The sequence below is a fragment of the Lissotriton vulgaris genome, unplaced genomic scaffold (assembly GCF_964263255.1).
Source record: "Lissotriton vulgaris unplaced genomic scaffold, aLisVul1.2 SCAFFOLD_707, whole genome shotgun sequence".
NCBI lineage: Eukaryota > Metazoa > Chordata > Amphibia > Caudata > Salamandridae > Lissotriton > Lissotriton vulgaris.
Genome location: NW_028251703.1, coordinates 423,624 through 432,892, shown reverse-complemented (window position 1 = coordinate 432,892; position 9,269 = coordinate 423,624).

Here is a 9,269-nt window from a genome sequence, read left to right as displayed (position 1 = left end):
ACCAGACCATTTACGGTGGGATTGCACACCTAGGAGGGCACAAAGTCATATCTAAGAGTACCAATTATGAATGTGATGTCACATATATCACGGTTGCGGTGATGTGTGTTGGAGATGCAACACTTTGTTCAACTTACACGTCTACCTGTGTTTTGTTTGTACATGGAAATGCAAAGAGAGGTAGACAGAGTTCCTTTTGCATTGAAATGCATGGAAAAGTGTGATATTTCATGGTCTCTGTATTGTGTTGTCATTATGTAATCTGTTTCCGGCCTCCACGGCAGAGAAAAGCTTGGATGAACAATTCTTCTTTTTCTATGCTTGCACCCTTATGAACTTTATGTAAACATACTTTAAAATATGCCTCTACAAACATGGCATGGGCAAGTAGGCCTGCCTCACATTTCAATGCATGTTATATGTGTATTTTTTGTGGCAAAGGCCAGTTGACTGACCTGACACTGACACAATAGATTGGATATCAGTAATTCTGTTTAAAACAAAAAGGGTATAAAATAGAAGTAGTCCTGAAGAAAGCCCGGAACCTTTTTATGGCCCTTCAGAAGGGCTGAAACATGTTAACACAGTATTAGGGTATTGGGGTAGTTATCCTCCCCTAAAATACACCGACTAATAATTTGAAATCATAGCAGTGGCACCCAAAATAAAGGGAAACCGGCGTGTGTTCAAGGTATTTTTAATATTTGAAATACCCGCCAGAACTAGGAAGAACATCAAAAGTGCTCCATGGGAAATGGTTGCGCCCACCCTGGTTTTAGGTACCAGGGTACGACCCAATGATGAAGGATAACACCAACAGGATGTGTGAGGATCCATAAAATAAGTACAAAGACTTCTCTCGGGGGCAGGATGACAAAGCCATATTAAGGCACAGAAGACAGGCTAGTAGGATACCTTTTTGTAAAGTGAATTCTAGATACGGAGACAATATCCTGCGATTCCCAGTGAAATTTCTCTTTCCCCACTTTAAACTCTTGTGTGGATCATGATAATAGGTAATAGGCATTTCTCTGGCTGAAAAATCCTGTCATGAAACGGACCATATTATAGGTGTTGTGACCTGCCAGAAGCTGGAACTCTAGTGTTGGGGGAGGAACCTACAAGTCACTTGTTTCTATTTGTAACTTCTTGTTCTGGAATTAAGATTTTGTAACCTGTAACTCTCTGATCCTCATGTAAAGCGCTCTGATACCTCCGGGTCTAGCCAGCACTATATAAAACTTCGCAAATAAACAAATAAATAAAAATAAAATGTGTATGTGACATTTCTAATGACATATATTACTTTTTTATCAGATTAAAGTCATATATTTTCTGGCATTTGGTATGCGTAAAGGCTGTTTTCTGGCTCACGCAAGTGTGGTATGGATTGAATGATAGAGTGTATGAGGATTGTATTGCAACTTTTGAGGGGTGCTCTGTTTTTATTGGATCATTCTGTTCAAAGGTTGCAACTGAGAACGGGAATCGAGATGCCAGCAGGTGTGTGCAACAATCCTGAATAACACGTCTTCTGCTTGGAATAATGTTATTGTTGCCACAGTATAATGTTGGTGTTAACGGTGATTTGTCTTTGCAGGGCTTCAGCTTGGCCCAACCCCTTTCTTAGAAATCCCTTTCTCAAGCCAAGGGAGGTTGCTCAGCCTTCTGATCTGTTTCTCCAGCGAATTCATTTGGGAAGAGTATCATTACTGTTCCTTTACTACCTTGGCAAACTACATCCAGGGTGCTCTAATAAACAAACTTTATCTCTACAAGATCACCTCAATGGTGACTCTTCCCTAACCCCCTCCTCCTGGGTCTTGCCATGGTAAACCATCTGAGTTTGCCTCATACATGCTTCATCAAGGCTGAAGTGGCATCAGAGTACATTCTGCTTCCGCAAAAGTATTCTGGACCGGCCAGACTAGTACGGTGCCACAACACCATTTGCACATCGAACGTCACCCTGTGAGCTCTTGTTTTTCTCTAAATCTCACACAGCCCGGACCTGACGATTGTCTCTGTCTTGAAATCAGTGAGAACTCGGTCCCTTGTAATGTCCTAGAGGTCGCTATATCATTTTAAGTAGGCCAAAAGTCGTCATAAATATTAGGGAGGAAAAATAACAAGTCAAGTAAATTTATAAGATATTGATACAGGTAGGAATGTATTTCAAGCCTTTTCATAAATATCATCCTAGTAAAATTAGTCCACTCCAAAGTTCAGGTGTGTTTGCCAACAGACAACCCAAAGGAACATGGGTACATAGCGAGACTGGATCTAGAAATGATATTTGACGTAGTCTTTGATTTTAATGCTGTTTCATGAAATGCACACGTCATTAAATAACTATTACTTATCAGTCAGGTGCTGGTGAGAAATGCAGGAAAGTGATATAACAAATGAATAAATCACACAGTGAAAACTCTATTTCCTAGGGATATCAAGAAGCAAGACTAATCTTGCTAGTAGTGAGAAGTGTTTATTTATCTATTCCCAGTACTAGGGCTTACCCATAGTTTACTTCATGTGAAGATGCCAATACAATGCTCATTCCTTCTCATGCTGCTCATGGTCTGAACCTGATGCCAAGCAGAGGAAGACAGAAATGTTGGGATAGACCAACCATCAACTCGCTGTTTGAAATGGACATTTATAAGTGCAGCGATCTACCAATCCAGAGTGCCTACGCCATTCGGAGAACAGTTGGGGCATATTTATAAGCCCCTTGCGCCACTTTTGCGTCACTTTTTCCATGTTAAAAGTGCCACAAAAGTGGCGCAAGTGGCTTGTAAATCTGCCCCCTTGGTACTCTACAATGCTAGTACTAAATCTCTGATGAAAAGTACTGGCATTCTCCTTAGTACACAAATTAAGTATAGGTACTCGTTAAGTTGTTCCATTAGAAAAATTTCACATTTTGAAAGCTGCAAAACTATTTTAAAAAGCTTCACATTAGAATATAAAAGTATCATAACAGTATAAGAGAGGTTAACGCATTTCATCCCTTCTGTGCTCACCCCCCCCCCCATTAACTTGCATTCTCTTTCTTTGCTGGTGCCAGGAAAATCATTCACCTAATTTGGACAATTATTTAAATAGCAGCAAATATTCACGTCAAAGAATAAGAACTAAGGGCCAGATGTAGGTCGCCCAATACCGGTCAGTAACGGCCGAAATTACAAAATTTCGGCCGTTACGACAGGTATTAGGCTACTGAGATGTAGGGGGTCTAAATTGCAAATTCGGTAATTTACCGATTCGGTATTTTAAGGAATCGGTCAATTACTGATTCCTTAAAATACCGAATCGGTAAATTACCGAATTTGCAATGTAGGGAGCACTCAAATGAGTGCTTTTCCGATTTTAGGATTCGTTATTTACCACCAACTATAAGTTGGTGGTAAATAACGAATACCTTTGAAAATGCTAATCTGTGCATTTTCAACTGTGCCATGTGGCAGACATACATGCCCTTAGGGCATGTATGTGTGCCACATCTGCACACAAGCACGATTCAGGATTGCAACAGGGTGTCAAAGTGACACCCTGGCACCCTTGAATGTGTCCCCCATTTTACAGAATCGGTACTTACCGATTCGGTAATTGCCATTCATTCCTATTGACCTTCAGACCTATAGGAATGAATGGCAATTTTCGAATCGATAAATACCGATTCAGTAAATACCGAATCTCACCGATTCGGTAATGTTTACTGATTGTTTTGCTACATAGCATTTACCGATTCTGAAATGCCAAATCGGTAAAATTCTGTATTTTAGAATTGGTAAATGTACTTTACCTACATCTGGCCCTTAATGTCAGGAATGCGAAAATTATCAGGATCAAAAATGCTTCTCATTACCTCAAAACGTCTTTAGGTTTGGTTGACTCCATCTAGGAAAGATGACACAATTAGTTCCATCTGCAGTTAGCTTCAGCTTTTCACTGTAAATCTCAGTAAAGCCAGCTCAGCATTCCATCCTACTGATGTTGGCAATACTAAATCATGTTATCTATGATGCAGGAATGGTGAGAAGTGTTACATAAACAAATAAGCTAATATTTACAAAAGGAACATTGCGATGAGGTAGCTGATGGAACTTGAGGGCAGGAGGAGACTAATTACATTACTCCATCTAGCCACGTGCATTGGGGACAATGGCGCATGCGAGGGAGAGGTGGTGGGTACATGAGAGAAGGAGTTGACAGTGCTGAATGGTGGAGAGCATCTGAGCAAGTCCGACAGGTGCCTGCTTAAAGTTATTCTATTTAATTATTGCATCAAACATATAAGACCCCATTGAAGCTATCTTAGATATACCCTGGGGTTCCTTCCGTATGTGGCAGGTGTGGTCAGCCTTCAGCAGATTTTCTGCACATGACTAGGTCTTGTGTGGGACTGGTGGGCTTCTGGACTGAGGTGGTTGGTACCCTGTCTGATGTTACTGGGGTGACCCTGTCGGAAACAGAGATGCTGTTTGGAGTGTTCCCCTGGAGAGGAATGGAGAAAATGCTGGTCCATATGTTGCCACTCAGCATGGTCCTGGCAAGACGGCAAATAGTTATCAGCTGGAGGAGGCCCCGGGTGCCGGAAGTCTCAGCCTGGAGGTGAGATATGTTAAAGTGGGCACTGGCAGATGAACAGCATATTAAAAGTACCCGAAGGGACATGGGGGAAGTGAATTGGAAAAATAATGGACCCTCCAGATGCTGTGTTGCTGTAATGGACAACATGGGAATGTATACAGACAATGGATAATCAAAAGGTCGAAAATGTGGGGAGTAAGTGGAGTCTCACAACAGAATGATATGGAGACGGTATGTTAAGAGAACCAAGAGCACATGTCACACTGTTTTGCTTGCCTTGTGCTTGGTATGTTTTTTCTTCAAGAAAACTGCTAATAAACAAATACAAATATATATATATATACATATATATATATATATATATATATATATATATATATATATATATATATATATATATATATATATATATATATATATATATATAGATATATATATATATATATATATATATATATATATATATTCACTGAAAAAACCATAAGTTTCAGGGCTGTTATAGTTAGATGGACATATCACTCGTACAAAACCATTGAAATTCCTCCGTTATAGTTAGTTCTACCGACTATAACTTGCGCGCCCGCAATCCACTGCTGATGATGTCACATATTACATCATTCATGACATGGTCAGTAATATCACTGATGACTTCTCAAATGACATCACTGATGACATCACTGATGACATCATCCAGTGAATGTGGTTTGGTTCGATAGCTAAATATGTATTATATATATAGCAGTCTGCATTAAAGAATGAGTGGATGTATAAGTGTCTGCATGGAGGATTTAGTAGCAGTGTGATTGACTGTTTAAATTACTAATTTAAAGTGTCTCCCTAAATATTTGAGATAGTGATTAAACTGTGTGAATATCTGTATCACTCTGTCACTATTGCATAATTTGGTTACTAGCTACATGAAAGTCTATATTAGTTATTGATTAGTTAACTGAGTATTTGCATGGAGAGTGAATGTGTGTGTGGTTGGGTGGGGGGTGTGTGACTGTCCAAAGATGTGTGAATAGTTGATTTAGTAGGTATATGAGGTTAAGACTACATGTGGAAACAGTTGTTCAGGTGAGTGAATGTCTTTATGGGTGTTGTGATGAGCAAATATAACTCTCAATGGTACATGTCCAACAAAGTAGAAAAATAAAAGGGAGTATGTGACAGTTGCATAAAAATAAGTATACAGAAGACTGTATGAGTGACTGTATGTATAACTGTATACTTGTAATAGTGATTTTATAAGACACGAAGTATGAATTATTATCTATAAGAATAAATGAAGTGGTGTTTGTATAAGTGTGTAGCTGAGTAAATGTAAGTATGATCAATTGTTTGCATAAGTGAGTAGGATGACTGCATAAGTGAATAGGATGTGTGCTGGTGTGTAATATCGATATAGGTGTATAAGAATATAGCCTTATAGCCCGCCGTAGAGGGCTATACCGGCTATTAAAGGCCCTCTCCAGATTTAACAAGGGAGAGGGACTTTAATAGCCAGTATAGCCCAGCTACAAAGGGCTATACGGCTATTAGAACATTTTGCCACTAGAGGGCAGAATGTTCTAACAAAAAAGAACAAATCATTATGGGAGCGTGAGGGGATTGGAATCCCCTCAGGTTCCCTGAAGCCTTTGTTCACAGCCAGAGCTGTGAACAAAGAAGCATTGGAATGTTGGCGCTCCAGGCTTATACCAGCCATTATAAATTGTAAATTGTTGTGTCTTGTAAAGCGCACTGCTACCCGGAGGCCTCGTAGCGCTATAGACCGCTGGGGAACCCGTCCTGGCTTTCCCTGTGAGATAGTCCCTCCTGGGGGTCTCCAAGGTGAAACCAGGCATCCCCGGCGTTTGTGTGGGGCCGTTGTGGAGATGAGGCAAGCTAATGCCCAGAGTTGCCGAGTGTGCTCCCTGGTCGGAGTAGGCACCGATGCGAGAATTATCAGTCCGCTGATCCTGGTCCAAGACCCTGCCGCGTCGGGAATCGAACCCTGGTCCCGGGCCGTTCTCTGCACTCGGGTCTGCCGCCTCTAACCAGTGAGCCACACCTCTCCACCCCAGAGCCCAGAGCACTCCATTGTTTTCACTGGAGCTCCCAACATTCCAATGTTCTAATATTTGATAGTGTTCTATTGATCTTTGTCAGCATGTATGAGTGAATCTATAGGTAAGTGTTTAGATGTGTGTGTAGATCTAGGAAACACTGAGTGGGTTTTTAGAAACTTGTATTGGTGTGTCAATGGTTTCAAATATGGTACTCTGTATTTTATAGTGATGAAAGGTTATACTAGTGTATGATGAGGTGTATCAGATTGTCATAAGGATGATGTCATCAGTGATGTCATCAGTGATGTCATTTGAGATGTCATCAGTGATGTAATTTGAGATGTCATCAGTGATGTCATCAGTGATGTCACTAACCATGTAATGAATGATGTAATATGTGACATCATCAGCAGTGGATTGCGGGCGCGCAAGTTATAGTTAGTTGAACTAAGCATAACGGAGGAATTTCAATGGTTTTGTACGAGTGATATGTCCAGCTAACTATAACAGCCATGAAACCTATGGTTTTTTCAGTGAATTTCTAAGGTTTTTTAAACGCTAATTCCTAACTATAACATGTCTGAAACCTATAGTTTTCTCAGGAAATTTCAAAGGTTTTTTAAATTATAATTTTTAAATGCAATAATAGTTATATTTATTTTTTTGATACTGGTTTTCTACATTTTTTTAACTCTATATTTTTACATATTTTATTTCCTAACTTAGATTATATATTTTTATAAACTGGAAAAAAATGTTTTTTAAAATATTAAAACGGAAATATTGTTTTTGTTTGTTTTATACTTTTATTTTAATATATTTATATTATTTTCTTTTTTTTCAAATTTTTTTTGTGAGTCATGCACCCTAAGCATACCTTTCTCGATCGCTGAGAGGAACCTAGTCGCCATTTTAGAAATGTTGTGCAGGATCTGCGTAGGGTGAGCGAATGTGCATATTTTCGTGCGCGATCGCTATGCGACCGGTACGCAACTCCAGCTCCCGCGCATTCTTGACACACATGCATTAATGTACGCGACGCTCACGCACTTCCGCGTGACGTCATATGAATATTCGACGCTGTGGGTGTGCGACTCCCGCAAAAAAAATTTAATGTCTAAATTGATATATATGTCTTTAATATACATATTAGGGCAAGACATTATCTAAGCTATTCATAAAAATAATATATTTTTACTTTTAATAAACATATTACTTTTAAATGTAATTCCTCAAAGTCGCGTTGGGTGTGTGCTGCCTGTGCGCAGGGTGTGCGGACCCCATGTGACCTGAAAAAAAACATTTGAATGGTTCATAACATTTCCCATTCTAACTATTGAAGAACCCCACCCATTTCCATCATTCTTCTTTGAGCTTCATTGGAGAGTGATCTCTCTGCTTAGAAGAACCTATTCTCATTACTTTTTTTGTGTGTTTTTGAGAAGAAAAGGAACATCATGGCTTAGGACAACAGCTACAGGACCAGGAGGAACATTCTTCAGAGGAAGAATTTTTACCGGAAGCTCCTCGCCCACAAAGGCCAACATCGGTGGTGTGGAAGATTTTCACCTTTCCGGAAGGGGCAGAAAAAAGTAAATGCCACCAAAGTAACCTGCAAAATCTGCGAGCGTGTCTTGTCCTGAGGTAGTCCCGAGAAAAAATACTCTTGCGGTACTGCCTCGATGTATAAGCACCTGAGGACTCTGCATCCAGTGAATTTGGCTCGTGAGGAGTGCAAAACAGAACTCTCCACCTGCAGTGCCTAGTACGTCTGGCAGTTCCACATCACCATCACCACCGGACATGCGTCCTGAATTTGCTCATCTTAAGCAGCACTGTGTTAAGTGCAATAAACTTATATCCTATGGAGAGCAATTTGTTGACGCAGAGTGTGCTGCGCATCGAAATCATTGTTGGTAGACTTTTGTTTGCTTTTTTTTGTTGGGAATGGTTGTTAATTCCTGAACTTTCCTGTTTTTTCGTTCTTTTTTCATTTTTTTTAAAACACCAAAAAAATAACAAAATCGTTCAAAAAAAATCCCCCAAAAATATAAAAGAAAAAAAAGTTCTTCTCAGAACTAACTTGTTTGGTTAAAGATATAACTATATTTGTATGCTAATATGTGAAAGTTTGTTTGAATGTATGTGTATAGCTTAATTGATTGAAAGAATACATTAGTAGTGTATGGTGAATGTATAAGTGCAGAACTATAAGTGTGTTGGTTAGTTAGGGGACTGCATACATAGTGGATAGGGGTTTGGAGCAGTCCATGTGCTGAGGCCTGGCTCACTGCATGAGCACTTGGGTACTGACTGAATGATTAGAGTACTGCAAGGAAAGTGCCTGGGTGAATTTATAAGTCTTTGGGTTTTGGCGCAGTGAATGGATTAGTACATGGTGCTGAATGGGTCACTAGAGGAGTGTAAGGGGAGTGACAGGGTGTTTGCTGGAAGTGTATGGATACTGACTGGGGAAATGAAGGTGTGAAAGACAAGTGTGTAGGTGGTTAGAGGACTGCATGCATAGTGGATAGGCATTTGAAGCAGTCCATGTGCTAAGGCCTGGCTCAGTGCATGAGTACTTGAATACTGACTGAATAATTAGAGTACTGCACGGAGAGTGCC